The sequence below is a fragment of the Rattus norvegicus genome, chromosome 20 (assembly GCF_021556685.1).
Source record: "Rattus norvegicus strain SHRSP/BbbUtx chromosome 20, alternate assembly SHRSP_T2T, whole genome shotgun sequence".
Lineage (NCBI taxonomy): Eukaryota > Metazoa > Chordata > Mammalia > Rodentia > Muridae > Rattus > Rattus norvegicus.
Window position 1 is genome coordinate 3,775,663 of NC_141553.1, and position 17,480 is coordinate 3,793,142.

General features: G+C 48.3%; 1 protein-coding gene and 1 pseudogene across 2 annotated transcripts in view; both read right to left on the bottom strand.

Moving 5' to 3' along the window:
• Nucleotides 1-17,480, bottom strand: part of LOC147998486 (RT1 class I histocompatibility antigen, AA alpha chain-like) — a 41,197-nt gene that overhangs the window by 9,718 nt on the left and 13,999 nt on the right. The window lies entirely within an intron of this gene.
• LOC147998488 (cytochrome c oxidase subunit 8A, mitochondrial pseudogene) lies at nt 1,533-2,012 on the bottom strand (annotated as a pseudogene). The gene has a single exon (XR_015645474.1). The product of XR_015645474.1 is annotated as a cytochrome c oxidase subunit 8A, mitochondrial pseudogene (transcript).

Genomic DNA, 17,480 nt, shown 5'->3' on the forward strand with positions numbered 1-17,480 from the left:
TTACATGCTTTTCCAGCCGTGGGAAGAAAACGCCCTGTAAGAGGGGAGGCAGGAGGCAGAGCCCTGAGTGCTCAGAGGAGCTGCAAAGCCCCAGAGTAGGTGCAGACTCTGACCTGGACTATGATGTTAATTGTTAGATGTCAGCTACATGGGTGTTAACTAAAACCCCAAAATGGAGGGCAACATCTGTGAGGTGGTTTTGCTTAAGGTGAAGTGGGAAGATCAGTTTCTGATCCTTTCCTTTGACGGAGGAAGAGACACCTGTAATCCTGATTATTTGAGTGGAGTCCCTCCCCGTTTCTAATCTGGCCACACCTTCTGCTGGAGGCCTCAGTGAAGACATGGAAGGAATCCCTTGCTCTTTGTCTGCTTGCTCTTGCTCCTGCTCCAGCTCCTGCTGCTTCTGTGGGGCATTCCTGCCTGCCCGTCCTTGCTCTGCATAATGACAGCAGACTTACATTTATTTATGGATGCCTAGGCTTCATGCTGGGCCTGTCCCAGCTTCTCCTAACTCAGTTATCCCATTTACACCATCCTAAGTTCTGCCATGTGGCTGCTCACCTCTCCTCAGATTCACACATCCCGACTCCTCTGAGTCTGGGTGGAGAATCCCCCATGCTTCTCTCTTCCCAGAGTTCCTCCCTCTGACCACAATCCTGCCCTCAGCTCTCCTTGGCTATAGGACATAGGCTTTGTATCTCATGCTTCAGAAGGTGCTTTAGGTAGGCAGGGTAGGACAGAGAGGCTTCCTCACACAGGGCACAACAGCATTATATCAGCGTTGCCCCCGTTAGTCCTATAAAAGGCAAATCTTTCTCTTACACCATCAAATATACACAGTGAGGACACGGGTAAAAGCATAATTATAAAGAGTTAACAATTATTAAGTCTTCATTAAGAATCATTATTTATTTATTTAATTATTTAATTGATTAAGAGGCATTAATTTTATAATTAAAATTTTAGTTAATTATTAATATGTAAATTTTAGTTAATTATTAAAATGTAATAATTATACTCATAACTTCTGGTTCTTTGTATCTGCCAATCACTGAGAAACTATTATCTGTCCTATGAATCCAAAGTCCTATCTGTCCTGAGTCCAAAGTTCTTTGCCTAATTCCCTTTCCATTGTAACTTGATGTTATCCACCTGAAAATATCTTCCTAGACCTAAATCATTTTCTTAAATTTTAAACAACTTAAGGTTACTGTCAGACTGTAGCTGTCCAGTCTTCCACCCCATCCACTGATTATGAGAAGGATAAATGTCCCCCAAGAACTCCATATGGAGGTTCTTCGATGCCCTCCGTCCTCTCTGAATTAGAATGTGGTGCACCCACATTCGTGCCTCACTGTTACGGAAAACCTTGTGTTCATAAAACATTCTGAACCCCATATCCTGTAGATGTCTGAGATTCAAAGACCACCTATCTATGTACAGTATATCAGAATAGGCAAGTGTTGCTTGTTTCCAGCCATCTACGTGATGTTTGACTTTGGAAACATCTACAAGAGGCTAAAGAAAACTTATTTCTTTCTTTTTTTTTTTTTTCTGGAGCAAGGTTTAAATAGACTTTATTGTTACAAAGGGGGACCCCATCAAGCAGAACCAATATATGTGGTCCCAGTTGTCACCATGGAGACATTGAGAGGTCATGATTGCAGAAGAGGTGACTGGAATTGAATAACATGATCCCAGGGTAAGCCAGCCAGGAATGCAGGAAACATGATCAAGGTGGGCTGGCAAGAGTGGTCTAGTCAAAGGATGAGGGAAGACGCTCCCTTCACTCCCGCTTCTTGTAGCTTTCCAGGTGTGACAGGACCCAGCCCGCAGGTAGAAGACAACACACGAAGCAGGAAGTGAGCCCAATGGTGATATCCAGGACCCCGAGCTGCTCCCGCCGCGGCTTCGAGTGGACCTGAGCCCGCGGCACCATAAGCCGCCGGGCCGGGCCGGTCAGGCTCCTCAGCAGCAGCGGCGTCAGGGCAGACATGACGGCGCGGAGTCAAGAAAACTTATTTCTGTAATTAACAAAACTTGTTCCTAACCTGTCCATAAGACTGATTGACTACCCACTTGCAGTTTTTAATTGTCTTGAACTGTTTGCCATAGATACAAGCACTGGAAAGTTACAATATGTTTTACAATGAGTTTCATATGTACAGTACCTTAGACAAGAGTTGAGACATGGATATGGTATGTTGTAGCAAAATATATGCTAAAACTTCTCTCAGTACACAAAAATCCAGACCACTGTAAAGTGTTTGAGACCATTAGTTGATGCTCCTGAGTCTAAACGCAGAGTCAACCGTCCACCCCTTTACCCTGTCATTCCTTTATAGTCCTGACGTGGAGACTTCTAGTTTATTAGGAAAGTCAGTCAGATCACAGGATAGTTTGCTGGAGCGCACACGTGAAAGAGCGTTTGCCTGAGGAAGACACAGGTGAAAGCATCTCTCGCTAAAGCACACGCATGAAGAATGTTCTGCTAAACAGACATCTGAAAGAAGGTTTTCCTGCAGCAGACACAGGGGAAAGGATGTTCTGCTGTGGCAGACACGTGAAAGGACCTGTGATGAAGGAGTATAAATGTGACTCCACAGACAGTCGGGGACGAGCCCTGAGCATTGGGTTTGTTTTGCTCCGCCTTGCTATTCTTAGTTAAGGACGAGCGTGGATTGGTCAGCCTCACATAGTTGTGCTGAGATCCTCTGCACCTGAGTCCACAGCCAGCAGGAAGAGAGAGAGGTTCTGCAACTATCTTGGACATTCGGAGCCACAATTCCCATCCCAGTGAGAAGCTTCCTCTGCCAAGGCCACATCCCCTAACTACCTTCAAGTACTTCCACTCCCTGATGACTAAGAATTCAAATCTGGGGACTTGTGCCAGTGAATATTGAATACATTTTACTTTTTCTTTTGAGACTGTGTTTCTATAGTGTGCTTTAACTTGCACACCTGGCCCTGTAAAAGGTTCCCAGTTGCTGATCAACTGGCCCTTTAGAATTCTTAGCTGTTAGAACTGCTTGACACCATGACCTTAAGTGTTGTTGCTTCTTGGATTTCAAGATAGTTCATTAGAAGGGCAGCTGAGAGTGAGAAAGGATTGGGGGAGCAGAGTGAGAGGAGAAGCAGTTGGTGCAGAAGCTACAGGGAGACAGTAGAGCCAGGAGGAGCTGATTGAGCAGAGAGGCTAGAACAGTTGTCACAGTCTGGAGCTGCTGTTATTGGGAAAACTGAGAGAAGGGATTGTTTAAGTGCAGTGTTGGGAATTGAGGGAGGAGTTGGGAGAAACGTTAGACGGGGTTGGGCTGGATGATGGAAGGAATAGTTGGAAAGAAATTAGATTGACAGGTCTCTCCCTCTTTCTCTGTCTCCCTCTTTCCTCTCTAGCCATAAGGGGTGAAGCCAGGAGGATGAACAAAATAACGAAGACCAGCTACATGGCTCTCCCTGTAGCCCTGGCAGCCCTGGGACTCACTCTGTACACTAGGCTGGTCTCAAACTCACAGATCTGCCTGCCTCTGTGTATGCACAACCAAGGCTCAGGAAATATTCTTAATCAAATCACCACAGAAGCCCACTGAATTTGTGTTTGATCATGTAAGTGGAAACACTGTCAACAAATGAGAGAAAGGCTACACACTCGTGGCAAAAGAACATCTCGGCCCTGGGTTTGGGGATTTAGCTCAGTGGTAGAGCGCTTGCCTAGGAAGCGCAAGGCCCTGGGTTCGATCCCCAGGCCCGAAAAAAAGAACCAAAAAAAAAAAAAAAAAAAAGAACATCTCGGCCCAGGAATCACTTTCTAACCTTGAGTCATTTGCAGATGCAGAACCCTTGAATGAACGAGTGTCCAGGTGACCCTGAGTAAGTACCTTATAGAAAGTCTAAAATGTATACAGCTAGCCTTTCTCCAGTCCTTTCCTAGTGGGACCTACAGGTTTTCACCAGGGTAACCATACACTGAGGGAAAGAAATAATCACACTTACCAGGCTCTATTGCATATTAACCCAAATTAATGCTTATCCCAGGAGATCCCAGGAAACATTATGGTTCTTCATTTAGATAAAAGTGTTATGGAGGGCCAGGGATTAATGAGGTTTTGGCTGAAATCTGAATCACACTAGGTCCAGTGGGTTCCTGAATTCATCCTGTGGTTATTTTTCCAGTCCCAGAATGTAGAATTGGGACAGATGTACAAAGAGGTTGGCAGAATTCTCACATTGGTTCCCTGACCTGTGGAGTGAGGGCTATCATGGTTGGAAAGGGTAAATGGAAGCCTTTAGAGTTCCCTCTGAAAGAAAAATAGTAAATAAAAAACAGTATCACATTCTTAGGAATTCCAGGAATCACTGCCAACATCAGTAGTCAAGTGTCACTCTCCACAGTCAGTCTGTCTTGCTCTGCACTGGACAGACAGGAGAGGTAAAGGGAGATGTGGTTGGAACAACTTTGGATTCTGGTAACATATGTATGCTTCAGAGGGTGGGAAATAAAGCCTACCCAACATTCAAATCCTTCTAATTCAGGGGAATTAAGGAATCCAGTGGTTTGAGGCATGCTGAGATATTCCATCCAAGATGAAGGAAAGGTTACTGACCTGGTCCCTCCTACCACCAAGAAAGGAGCACAGGGCTTAGTTTGTGTCTTTGGATTCTGCAGACAGCACATCCCTCACTTGGATCTGTTACTCTGGCCCATAAGCCTTCTGAATCAGAGAGCTGCTAACTTCCTGTGGGTCCTGGGACAGGTGAAGACTCTTCAACAGGTCCCGGCTGTGGTTCAGGCTGTTTCAACATCTTGGACCATGTGATCCAGCAGAGCTGATGGTACTTGAGGTGTCAGTGACAGAGAAGGATGTTGTTTTGAGGATTTGGCAGGCCTCCGTGAGTGAATCACAGAAGAGAACTTTGGGATTTTGGAGCAAGGCTCCACCATCATCTGCACACAACTATTCCCCCATGAGAGACAGCTCTTGGCCTTGGTGCAACCTGAACATTTGACAATGGGCCACCAAGTTACCTGTGGGCCACACGTGACCTGGGCTGCCTATAATGGGCTGGAAGTTATCTGACCCACCAAGTCATAAAATAGGACACACAGAGCCCTAAGCTGTTATCATACAGAAGTGGTATAAACATAATCAGGACTGGACAGGTCCTACGGGCACAAGGAAGTTACATGAAGACTTTGCCCAACTGCCTCCAGTCTCTAGTCCTGTTACAATCTCATCTGCAGCCAAGCATGCACTTGCACCCTCATGAACTGTGCCTTAGCCTTGCAAGACTGAGGAAGAAGAGACGAGGGCCTGTCTTGCTGATGGCTGTGCATGCTATGCAGGCCCCACCAGACGTGAACAGCTGCAGCATTACCACCCCTTGCCTGGAGATCCCTGAAGGACACTTCTGGTGGGAATCTTCACAGTGTGTGGAAGTTCAGGCCATGCACATGGTAATGCCTTTCATCTGGATGGAGAAATGGTCTGATGTGTGATTGTTCTCTAATTCATGGGCTGTGGACAATGGATTGGCTGGATGGGCAGGGCCTTGGAAAGACCAGGGTTGGAGTCATCTGGGGAAGAAGCCAGTTGATAGATCTGTCCACATGAGTAAAGGGTGTGAAGACACTTGTGTCCTATGTACATGGTCATCAAAAGGTGATGTCAGCTTGGGAGAAGTTCAGTAACCAAGTAGGTGGGTGACCCATTCTGTGGACAGTCAGTCTCCTTACCAGCCATCTCTCATTACCCAACGGGCCCATGACCAAAGAGGCCATGGTTGCAGAAATGGGGGTTATGCATGGATTAAAAAATATGGACTTCTACTCACTAAGGCTGGCTGATTAGATCTGGTGCAGCAAGCCAGATCTGCCGAGAGCAGAGACCAACATTGAGCCCCAGCAATGGCACCTTTCCTCAAGGTTACCATCCAGCAACCTGGTGGTAGGTTGACTACATTTGGACCAGGTCTTTTGTGGAAAGGACAACACTTGGTATTTACTGGAGTAGATACTTATTCTGACCATGGATTTGCCTTTCCTGCATGTGATGTCTGGTGAAACCACCATCTGCAAACTTACAGATTGCCTTATCCACCGATATGCTATTCCACACAGAGTTCCACGTGGTGTTCTGACCAAGGAGCTCACTTCACATCAGGAGAAGTGTGACAGTCGGCCCACGGTCATGGAGTCCTCTAGTCTTACCGTGTCCCCCACCAACCTGAGGAACCTGACTTGACAGAAAGGTGGGGTGACTGCCTGAAGACACGGTTACAATGATAATAAGGTGACAGCAGCATGGTTTCCTTTAGTATAACAGGACTTTCTTGGTCCTGACACAGAGACATTCATCCTGAGACACTGGTGGGGAAGATGGAAGGGAGGTGATACCACCATGGACAGCTCCTGTGGGACAGCTCCTGTGGGACTGCTCCTGTGGGACAGCTCCTGTGGACAGCTCCTGTGGGACTGCTCCTGTGGACAGCTCCTGTGGACAGCTCCTGTGGACAGCTCCTGTGGACAGCTCCTGTGGACAGCTCCTGTGGACAGCTCCTGTGGACAGCTCCTGTGGGACAGCTCCTGTGGACAGCTCCTGTGGACAGCTCCTGTGGACAGCTCCTGTGGGACAGCTCCTGTGGGACTGCTCCTGTAGACAGGTCCTGTGGACAGCTCCTGTGGACAACTCCTGTGGACAACTCCTGTGGACAACTCCTGTGGACAACACCTGTGGACAGCCCCTGTGAACAGCTCCTTTGGGACGGCTCCTGTGGGACAGCTCATGTGGGACAGCTCCTGTGGGACAGCTTCTGTGGGACAGCCCCTGTGGGACAGCTCCTGTGGACAGCTCCTGTGGACAACTCCTGTTGTCAGCTCCTATAGGACAGCTCCTGTGGGACAGCTCCTGTGGACAGCTCATGTGGGACAGCTCCTGTAGACAGCTCCTGTGGGACAGCTCCTATAGGACAGTTCCTGTGGACAACTCCTGTGGGACGGCTCCTGTGGACAGCTCCTGTGGGACAGCTCCTATAGGACAGCTCCTGTGGGACAGCTCCTGTGGGACAGCTCCTGTGGGACGGCTCCTGTGGACGGCTCCTGTGGACAGCTCCTGTGGGACAGCTCCTGTGGACAGATCCTATAGGACAGCTCCTGTGGACAGATCCTATAGGACAGCTCCTGTGGACAGATCCTATAGGGCAGCTCCTGTGGACAGATCCTATAGGGCAGCTCCTGTGGACAGATCCTATAGGGCAGCTCCCGTGGACGGCTTCTGTGGAGAGATCCTATAGGACAGCTCCTGTGGACAGATCCTATAGGACAGCTCCTTTGGACGGCTCCTGTGGGACAGCTCCTGTGGACAGCTCCTGTAGACAGCTCCTGTGGACAGCTCCTGTGGACAGCTCCTGTGGACAGATCTTATAGGATAGCTCCTGTGGGACAGCTCCTGTGGACAGACCCTGCGGACAGCTCCTGTGGACAGCTCCTGTGGACAGCTCCTGTGGACAGCTCCTGTGGACAGCTCCTGCGGACAGCTCCTGTGGGACAGCTCCTGTGGACAGCTCCTGTGGGACTGTGTCACCAATACTGTAGATTGAGTCAGTGTTGCCACTGCCACTGTAGACAGCTCTTGAGGGGCAGCTTCTGCTGAGGCTCCAAAGGTGATGCTCACTGTGGGCAGCTGCTGTGATGGCTGCAGGCTGAAGAGATGTCATGGTGCCGCCATTTTCACAGGAACCAACATTTTTGACAATTCCTTTGAGGGCATCTCAGTAAAATGGATAAATTTCATCTAAATCTGTGATACTGGGGATCCCTGACCTTTGAGGAGCTTTGGACCACTTCTTTTATCGTGTCTACACCCAGGGGATGAGAGAGTGGAATGTGTCCCCTCTGTACTTTTAATGTGCCTGATGGGTGGCTATGGAAAATGAGGTACCCAAGTTTACCAGTGACCCCATCACACACCTGGGTGACATGGGTCATTAATTAGAATATAAAAGGTGTCCCCAGCTCCGAAAAAAAAGAAAAAAGAAAAAAAAGGAAAATAAAAGAATATAAAAGGTTTTTTGGGGCCATTTGTGCAGTGACAGAAGCTGCCATTATTGAAAATCGGGCATGCGTATTTCAGCCCTTTGAACTGTACTGAGGCCACGCTGACTGTGGTCACGGAGTGAGGCTTTAGTGTCATCTGAGTCTGAGGAGGAGGAGAGAATGGGCCTCAAAATGAACTCTGACCAAGGGCGTTCCTATTGGCAGACGCTTGAACTTGGAACCAAGTGTGGCAGGCGGCAGGAGCCGGCAGAGACAGATGACCTGTCAGTCGGTAATTGGACGCAGTTTGTAATGTTGACGCGTGGCCCGGCTGAAGGTAAGGGCAGCATCCCTTCCTAATGCTACCTGACAGGAGCAGAGTGTGTCGGGGGTTGTCACGGAGACCCTTGTGTGTCACGATATGATGCAGGTGGTAAAGAAAAAGACCGACCTAGGTGACTTGAAGGTTAAACCTATTGATTTGCATTTAATAAGTTCAGCTGCCTCCAGAGTGTGCAGACAAGGAGCCCATCCTTGCTCAGTGTGGTCTAATTCTGGGGGATGGCACAAAGGAAGTTCCCAGCCGGGGACCCCAGACTCTGCGAGCATCTCCCTCTTCTACAGTGGCATAGGAGAGTTAAGTCTGAAAGATGTACAGCTGGGGTCTGGAGCAGGGCCTGTTGAACTGTGCAGAAGGGCTTGGCAATGGGTAAAAGGAGGGGTTCCTGAGAGGGGCAATGGGCCGCCTCATATAAGGGGTGAACCAGAAGAGAGAGAGAGGGGGGAGGAAGCCAACAGCAGAGGGCGCCAACCATCCCTGGGAATGATATGATTTTGTCCTTGGTTGTGAGGGCTTTGTATGACTGGATGAGGTGTTTTCTATCCAGAATACTGACCTTGTAAGAGTTGTATCGAGTCACACATAAGTAACTGGACCTTAGACAGTGAGACCCTCCATCGCTGTTTGGGCAGAAGCGTCTGCCTGGCAAATTTGCAGGGCTGGATTATGAAGGAGAAGGTGGTCTTCCTATTGAATTTAGGAAGTTACGAGGAAAGCAGGCCAGAGGTCAGAACCTGAACAGATACATATGGGGTTTCCTGGAAGCCCTGGTGTAGGACGGTCCAAGTGTGCGTGTCTGGGTCAGTCCAGCTTAAGGCAATGATGTTTTCTCATTTGGGGTCCAGAGGAAAATAAAAGGTATCTTTGAGGTCCACGCAGAGAAGTGGGAGGTCTCTGAGGGGTGATTGAGAGGAGAGTGTATAATGGTTAGATACTAAGGGGTGAAGGGAACCACTGCTGCCCGGATAAGTCAGAGACCCTGGGCCAAGCAATTGGTTCCCCTGAGTTTCTAATGGCCAGTGTGGGGTCTGTAAAGGGGGAGGAACTGGGATGCAGAAGTTTCTTTCCTAATAGGCTAAGAATAAGAGGCTTAAGTCCCCTGCCACTTAGGGGGTTTGTGTGGGTATTGAGCCTGTTTTATATAGTTGCTGGGGTTTAATAACTGAATGATTAAGGGGGGAGGGATATTGGTCTCTAGAGGGTTTGTGGTGTCCCATGCCTGAGGATCTACCTGAGAGGCCGGGAAGGGAAATGGTCAGAGTGTGTTGTTTGGAGGAGGGGAATGACCAGAGGGCCTGTGCTGAAGTGGATGAGGGAAGCAAAAGAAATAGAAGCTCCCAGGGTTGGGGATTTAGCTCAGTGGTAGAGCGCTTGCCTAAAAAGCACAAGGCCCTGGGTTCGGTCCTCAGCTCTGGAGAAAAAAGAAGAAGAAATGGAGGCTCCCATTTTGTCTAGGAGTTCCCCTAGGAGGGGATGAGACAGACTGGTCCTACTCAGTTGGTGCCACTAGGAAGGAACGGGTGAGGGGGTTACCCCTAAACATACAGCTAAGTGGTGGAGTCAGGCAAGCCTGGTGAGGCTGCCCCCCTACGCTGACAAGAGAGCGATGGAAAGGAGAGGTGGGTCCCCACAATTTTGTCAGGACTGAGAAAGTGACTCCAGTGTCCCGAAGGAAGGTGAGTGAATGTCCTAATACCGTGACAATTATCCAAGCCTCTAGGGCAGTGGTCAGGCCATTGGAGTCTCCATCCGCTCAGTAGTCCATGGATGGACCAAGGATATGGGCTGAAGGGTGATCAGGGGTTGATGTTCCCGTGGCTCAGGGAACTCTGGGAAAAGTAGCTCATGAGGAGGTGTTTCCACCTGGGGTCTCAGGATCCGGGTGAGTGTATTGTGTCAGGGCCTTTGTAAGGCAGCCCAGGACCTGTGATGGATTTCCATAGTTATCCTGATGACCTTCGGAATTTCCATAATTTTTAGCCTCAAGAGGAGCTTTGTGAAGATGGCCAGGAGGAAAGTTGTAAACTGATTCATTGCTAGGACGCCCCCTGAGGCATTGTGATTCCATTAGGGTCCTGGTCTGGGACAGTCTCACACCCACCTGCATGGGCAGCTGCTGCTGAGGACAGAGACAGCAGAGACGGAAGAGAAGAGAAGAGACTCTGGGCTCTTCTTCAGTGTGATTGACAGTGGAAGGATTGTCTGCTCCAGCCTCACAGCCAGGAGGAGCTGTTAGTTCCTTGATTGGCTGATGTCTGGAGGTCATTTATTAATCAAGATGGGAGTGAGGTCACATGGCAAAGGCCATCCTTTCAAACCCTAGCAAAGATGGCTGTCAGCAAAGAGGCCTCCATCCTGATGAGGGTCCAGTGGCTGAGATGGCAACAAGCCTCAGGTTTAAAGACTTCCATGTGGGCTGGAGAGATGGCTCAGTGGTTAAGAGCACTGACTGCTCTTCCAGAGGTCATGAGTTCAATTCCCAGCAACCACATGGTGGCTCACAACCATCTATAATGAGATCTGGTGCCCTCTTCTGGCCTGCATGTGTACATGCATGTGCAACGCTGTATACATAATAAATAAATCTTTAAAAAAAAAAAAAAGACTTCCATGCATAGAATTTAACTTTCTACCCCTATGTAACTTCTTTCTTAGAGACTTTACCGGGTTTTAATCATACACCTCAACACATTTAGAGAATTCCATCAAAGCATAGAGGGTAGAGAGGAGCAGCCATGGTCCCTAGTGTGAGTCGTCTGTCCCTTCTCCATTGGTCTCCATTCCCTGTCACACAGGCAGGTGGCTCACCTGATATGGGACAGATTTTGGAGGACACCTTTCAATTAAGATGCTTGGGTCTGGAGGAGGGGGAGCCATATGTCAACTCCACTGCTTTCAATTGAAGTGGGACAGCTTAAGACAGTGTAATGCCACTGATATCTAAAAGACACCCGAATTCCTGTAAAATAGAATCCGGTAAGATGAGAACATGGAAGGCTTGGAGACAGGGGGATTGTGAGGTACAGACAGGACAGGGCAGGAGGGAGCTGAGAGATTCCGCAGCCAGAGAGCAGTGTGGGCTGGCAGTGTGCGTGCTGCAGCTGGCCCCCTCCTTTGCTCTCCCACTCCTGCGAGGTTGGCTTCTGCTTCCCAAACTGCAACAAACTTACAGAGCCGTGGGTGGTAACTTAGAACACAGGAGGTTTACATCCTGTGAGCGTGGGGAGAGACAAACAGGGTTTGGAGGAAACAGGAAATTGGCAACATAATCTCTCTGCATAACCCTGGTTTCTCCTAGTGATTGTAAAAACCCTGAATAACATTAAGATCAAGGGTGCCATTGGGTGTCCATTCATGTTGTTTACCTAAGGGACATTGAGGCCAGTTTTGATTGGACAGGTTAATAAATTTAGGCACCTTCAGGTTTGGTTTCAGATGTACAGGTTGGAGTCTCTAAGAGGCCTCCCAAGAGAACAAGAGGGTGGGAAAGATCCTGCTGCCCTGGGTGAGAGAGGGGAAGCAGAACCTCACTGCAGCCTGGAGCCATGGGCTCCCCCAGACTCAGGGAGAAGAAAATGAGGACCAAGCTGTTCAGTGGGTCATCACCACAACCCAGCAGCCTGGCCAAACCTAAGAGTCCCGGTGCCTGGTGCCAGGACTTTTGTAGAAGCTCCAAGTGGAATGAGAATCGAGCTCTCATGGAGGGTCTTGTCCATAGGAAAGGGTTGGGAATGGAGTCTCAAAAGCCATGAGGGTCTACTGAATTTGTGGAATTTGCAGGCAGCTCCAAAGTGAGAGTGGTAGGAGAGGGCGAGAAGGGTCAGTGTAGCCCAGTACACCTTTCAAGGATTGGTGTTCAGAAGTCGTTCCTTGGGGCGTTTCCATATCCTATTTCCAGGATACCAGCAGCTCAGTCCAGTGTTTTCAGTTTCAGTCTCAGCTGTGCCTTCTCTCTGTCCCTCCTGTCTCTTCCTCCTCTCCTTTCCTGTCTCCTTCCCTTCCCTCAACTTTTCTCCCGCCCATCCTTCCTTCTCGTCCAATGACAGGCGTCCTTCTATCTTACACCTGCCTCACCTGTGACATCATCCCACAGTGCCTAGTTGGGGCAACGCAGAATGGGCGGTTTGATTTGATTTCATGCACCTTAGAGCAAAAGGCAGGAAAATGAGGAATGGTGGCAACAGGGTGTTTACTGTGGCTGCTCCTGGGAATTACCAGGAATGGTTTTCAGCAGCAGTTATTTTTTTCTCCTTTTCCTCATTTTTTTTTTTGCTATTTTGTTTATAAAAAGGTTGAAAGATTGGTGGGTTTTACTATTCAAGGATTGATAGGTTGTTTGGGGTTAGTGGGTTTTGTGGGAAGCTGAAGGACTGGTGGATTCGGGTTCGTTTCTTTGCTTGTTTGTTTGTTTTGGTGTTGTTTTCTTTTCTTTTCTTTTTCTAGGATTGATAGGGAGTTTTTTCAGACACACTACCTTTCTCTGCACTGGGCCCCTGCATTAGGATAAGAAGTCCTTCCTGGCCACAGGCGGCTTTGCTGTGGTGCCATCTCTGTGGAGTTGCTGGGCGAGGCTGGAGAGGAGTTGCCCTCACAATGGACAGCTCCCAAGGGGGCAGCTCCTGCTTATGGAAAAAGGAGTTGAGCCACTATGGACAGTTACTGGGATGGCTTCAGGTTGAGATAGATGCCTTGGTGCAGTCATTTTCACAAGAGACACCAATTTTGACAGTTCCTGTGAGGGCATCTTAAAGCTGAGGTGAGAAGTCGGGGCCTGGCGCTGGTTTGACCGATTTAGCCGTGCACTGCTTAGGAACTACATGGTGTAGTTTGGAGCCCCTGGTATTGGGAAAACTGGGAGAAGGGACTGTTTGACTAGACTGTAGGAGAACTGTGGGAGGAACGGTTGGGAGAAATGTTTGAAGAGGCTGGGCTGGAAACTGGGAGGAGGACTGGCAGGGAGTTAAGAGAACTCATTACTGTTTGTAAAAACCAAAACCAAAACCAAACCATGCCACACCCACTCCAGTGGAGTCTGTGTGACAGGAAGCTCTTGTGCTTCGTTTCTATCCAGAACAGAGGCCTGTTCCTGGAATGGCTTGGCCTCCTGGAGATCCCTGGCAGTCTCCCTACAAACAGATGATGACTAGGGTCTATGCTTGCGGTGGGGGTGCCTTCTGTGTTGGCCTTGGTGATCTTAGCAACTTTAAGCCTGTCGACAATATCTGATTTTAAGAATATGGCAGTGTGGGAAGATGGTCGTGTACCTTTAGATGTCTCAGGAACTGAAAGTTCAGAGATGGAAACGTCTCACACCATCATGATCCTGATAAACTCAACGGCTGCGATGAATACAATTGCTGTATCCATTAGTTCCCAGCAAATAGGAGAGGAATTAATTGCAGTTGCTAACAACATGACTGTTCCAGAATAGCCTTTTCCCCCTTTTGAAAAAGTTTTGTTTAGCATGATTCAAAACAGTAACGATTCTTTTAGAAAGATCATAGACAAGTTCCAACAAATTGAACAAACTTATCAAGAGTTAACTATGGGGGTTGGGGATTTAGCTCAGTGGTAGAGCACTTGCCTAGGAAGCGCAAGGCCCTGGGTTCGGTCCCCAGCTCCGAAAAAAAGAACCAAAAAAAAAAAAAAGTTAACTATGGTTACAAAAGTTTCCTTACTATTCTGAGAGGCCATAAATATCGAGTTTAAACTTTATTAAAACAAAGGTAAATGATGAATGCATACCTGGTGCCCACAAGTCTGGCAGTGTAACTGCAGTGTTCTAAACTATTGTTTGCAGCTGAGAACTGTTTCCTAGACTGTATGTTCTGCTTTCCTCCTTGCAAGGGACATTGGTGGGGTGATGAATAAGAGCTGGGTGACTGCCAATTATGAGGTACCTGTTCTAACTGCTTAAATCCCTGCCAAGAAGTAAAGCTGTTTGCAGCAGCACACACCTCGAGCTTGTGTCTGTCTGTCGCGCGGAATCCGTTCTCTACCTGGAATCCAAGCCTTGGTCCCTCTGCTGACACACTCCCCTGGGTGGTCTCCGGCAAAACCAAACCACAAATCAACCAAACAGAAAACTGCACACACTTTTTCCAAGTGCTGACTAACCTGGGAGGTTTGATTTCCAGGACCTTAGAGAAAGGGAACAGGAAAAATGGATACTTTGTTTCAAAAAGACAATATTGTGTTCGCTGAGGCTTTTCTTGGGACATGCCCCACATAGATTTCCCCAACAATTTTCTTTTCCATTCCCCCTCATTTTGGGCTACTGTTTATAAAAAGAAGGAAAGACGACTAAAGAACTGGAATAAATAGAGAAGAAATGGAAAACTTTTTTATTCTAAACATGGAAAAAGAAAGGGAAAACCGGAGAGCTCATCTCTCTCTTCTGAGAAGTAGCAGATTGTTTGTCCAGCTAGAGAAACTAGCAGAGGTAGACGAGTTTAAAAAATGTCAGACACAAGAAGAGGGAGAACCAATAGGCTCATTCCCAGTGACTGGAGCAGAGAGAGGGAGTTTCACCCAGATAGAAAGAGAGGAATGAACAGAGTCAGAGGGCGGTCAGGTCAAAGTGGAAAGCAGGAGGATGGTCAGAGGAGACTGCCATGTTTGGGAGACAGGGATAAACCCACAGCACCTTTTGAGGACAGGCTGTCCTGGGTCACAGAATCCGAACAGCATTCCAAGTAGTTCCACCACAGCATATGCTGGCTAATGGAGACAACGCACCCACATGGTTATGACAATACAGGATGGGGTGCTGTACACATGATGGACCTAAGGCCTTTTAAAGACACAATGGTGTCCTAAGGGATGCCCCTGTCCTATGTGAAACAAACTCTAAATATTTAGACTACTTAGAATTGAACTATTCCCCAAGGCTGAGGAGGATTGGTAACAGCTGTAGCAGAGGCTGGACCTCAGTGGTAATGGTTGCCATGATGGAGAGAAGAAGCCAGGAATGTGGAAGAGCACAGAGGAGGAGGGGAATTAACGCAGCTCAGGTCCACTTGAGAGGGGCTCTGCGCTGCTGTACAGGAACAGGGCAACTTGGGGATCCAATCTCAGAACAGTGCTGCTGAGCAGCTTTAAGGGCTGGGAACGGAGTGGAGGAGCCAGGACGGAAGTCCACATCACTTAGAAAAACTATGCAAGTCTCGGGGGAAGCCTTCACTGACTTTTTTTTTCTTTTGCAAGGATTAGATTCAGCTGTGCACAAAGCCATGTCAGACCCTGATTCCAGACAAGTGCTCTCTGAGACCTTAGCATCTGAAAAGTCTTCACCTGTGGCCAGCAGCTCTGCACGGTTACTCTGAGGCCCCTGGCTATTTCCAGTTCCCTGGGTGTAGCCTAGGGATGGAGGCCCATAGTACTCAGCAGCTGATATTGGGAGGAGGTCGCCATGCGAATAGCCGGTGAATGGACAGTTCCGGCGTTGAGGGCGGCGGCCGGCAGGTGCGCGGTCAGGTTCGGCTTGTCTGACCTCCCCGTGGGCGGCCGGTGCCGGGCGGCGGGCGGCGGGCAGAGCGCTGGCGGCCGCGGTGAGGCTGAGGCCTGGGCCAGGCGGCCCCACCTACCCGCATCGGTCGGAGCGCCTGCCCAGAGCCCGCGCACTTTTTGTTGTTGCCAGCTCTGGCCGCACCGGCAAGGATGGCTGTCCTCACCCTGCGGCCGCCGCAGTTCATCACTCAGACACCGGGTGCGGTGCAGGGGCCGCCTCAATCTCTGGGCCCAGACAATGCTGGGCCCTCCCGGACCGGGAGGAGGCGGCGGGCGTTGATGGGCGGCTCCTCCCGCGGCCGCACCCAGCTCTGCGCAGCAGCGACCAACTTGCCAAAGTTTGGGGGGCTATAGTCCTCAAAGCGCCCAGCTCCCTGTTCTTTTGTCTTTAACCCACTCTCTCACGGGGCTAATTAGACAAAGGAAGTAGCCTTTTAGAATGTAGCTTCTTAGCACACACTGAAAGTAAACAATTAAAAGCCTTATATCAAAAAGTTCCTGACTTAATTATAAAAGTATGATTGTGTCAATTGCAGGAATAGACCCATGAAAAATTGTAGAGCCCTATACTAATGCTGATATTACTTCATTATGGGCAATCAATGAGGACTGGCAAAGAGTTTGTAACATCTATTTGGGAGCAATTAACACAGATCCTAAAGGAAAGCAACTTCAGTTTACATGTAAAAGCAACACTAATTCCTGAAGTGCCTTTTCCATCCGAATGAAAAAGCTGCTAATGGCTGCTTATAAGTCAGAAAAGAAAAAAAAAAAAAACCCTCCGAGGGCTAATATCTAAAATATACAAAGAACTTAAGAAGTTAGACTCCAGAGAGCCAAATAACCCTATTTAAAAAAAAAATGGGATACGAAGCTAAACAAAGAATTCACAGCTAAGGAATATTGAATGGCTGAGAAGCACCTAAAGAAATATTCAACATCCTTAGTCATCGGGGAAATGCAAATAAAAACAACCCTGAGCTTTCACCTCACACCAGTGAGAATGGCTAAGATCAAAAACTCAGGGGACAGCAGATGCTGGTGAGGACGTGGAGAAAGAGGAACACTCCTCCATTGTTGGTAGGATTGCAGACTGGTACAACCGCTCTAGAAATCAGTCTGGAGGCTCCTCAGAAAATTGGACATTGAACTACCTGAGTACCCAGCTATACCTCTCCTGGGCATATACCCAAAAGATGCTCCAACATACAACAAAGACACGTGCTCCACTATGTTCATAGCAGCCTTATTTATAATAGCCAGAAGCTGGAAAGAACCCAGATGCCCTTCAACAGAGGAATGGATACAGAAAATGTGGTACATTTACACAGTGGAATATTACTCAGCTATCAAAAACAACGACTTTATGAAATTCATAGGCAAAGGATGGAAAATATGATCCTGAGTGAGGTAACCCAATCGCAGAAAAACACACCTGGTATGCACTCCTTGATAAGTGGCTATTAGCCCAAATGCTTGAATTACCCTAGATGCATAGAACACATGAAACTCAAGACGGATGATCAAAATGTGAATGCTTCACTCCTTCTTTAAAAGGGGAACAAGAATACCCTTGGCAGGGAATAGGGAGGCAAAGTT